This window comes from Alligator sinensis, unplaced genomic scaffold (genome assembly GCF_000455745.1).
Source record: "Alligator sinensis unplaced genomic scaffold, ASM45574v1 scaffold36_1, whole genome shotgun sequence".
Classification (NCBI taxonomy): domain Eukaryota; kingdom Metazoa; phylum Chordata; order Crocodylia; family Alligatoridae; genus Alligator; species Alligator sinensis.
Window position 1 is genome coordinate 663789 of NW_005842101.1, and position 1214 is coordinate 665002.

The window sequence follows — 1214 nt, forward strand, 5'->3', positions numbered from 1 at the left end:
GTTCCTCTGGTGGGAGATTCTCCAGAGGTTTTACAGCATTAAGAGCTGTTACTGAAAGGCTTATCTGAACAGTGAGCATGCTGTATAGTAAGGTGGGGTAGGAACTAATTCATTGACTGTGTAGTGGGCAAACTGAATTATGCTAAGGCTTTTAGCCCTAGTCCAGGCCTTCCCAGAACAAAGCAACAGCCACCTTCTGTGGCACTGGGAGATGTGAGTGCTGTGACTGGGCACTAGGTGAGCAAGGGACAGCAGTTTCCCTATAAGGAAAGTGGCTGCACAGTGCCAGGGGACGGGTGCATCATCTAAGGAATCCTTGGCACAGAGCCAGGGGATTGGACAATCTGGAATGAGAAAAGTTACAAAAGTGATGGACAAACAAAGGAACGTGTGCTTGTGTTGCCACCCTGGGGAGACAGGAGCAACCTTGGACTTCTTGCTTTGAGTAACAAGGAATCCAGAAACTAACATCCCACACACCCAGCAGAGGATCTGAGGCTGTTGTAATGTCTGAAGGAACCACTTGCCAGGTTGTATTATAAGGAGAAAACTTGTAATAAGCTTAGGGGTTACTATCAAAAGTTCACTTGATACCAAATCAGACAAGGAGCCGTGTCAATCCTTGAGGGTCTCTAGCAAAAAGAATCCTAGGAGCAACATCCTGGATATTTTTGTGTATGTCCACAAAGCACAATGCAGTCCTAGGGATGCACACACAAGGAACACAATGAAGTGCAGTGAAGATCCAGAGAGCATTCTATACAGCCTAAGAAGCCCTCGTTCTGATTGTGCTGTGTAGCTATACTCTTTTGCATACTAACATTGCCTTTGTGTGGGGGAACTTACTCCACATCGTAACTGGAAAAAACTACTTTGCAGTTACAGCAGGGTAGCTAATGCACTGTAAATCCACACCCTGGTTTATTGCAAATAACTTATTGAAATAGACAAGCTATGGGTAGCAAAATCTTCAGCCAGTGTAAATCAGTCAAACACCTACTCAAGTCACTGGCTCTACACCAGTTTGCACCAGCTATCTGGCCCATTATTTATGATATATTATAACACAGTCAAATGGTATATTTGTATGAATATGGAAATCATTTTTAGAGCTTTCCAAGTCCAACAACCTCACAACTTTCAGTGTCCTCTAGAGTCATTCTGCAGTATCCCACTTACTATCTGATACAAAAAATACTAGGTAAAGCAGGAAT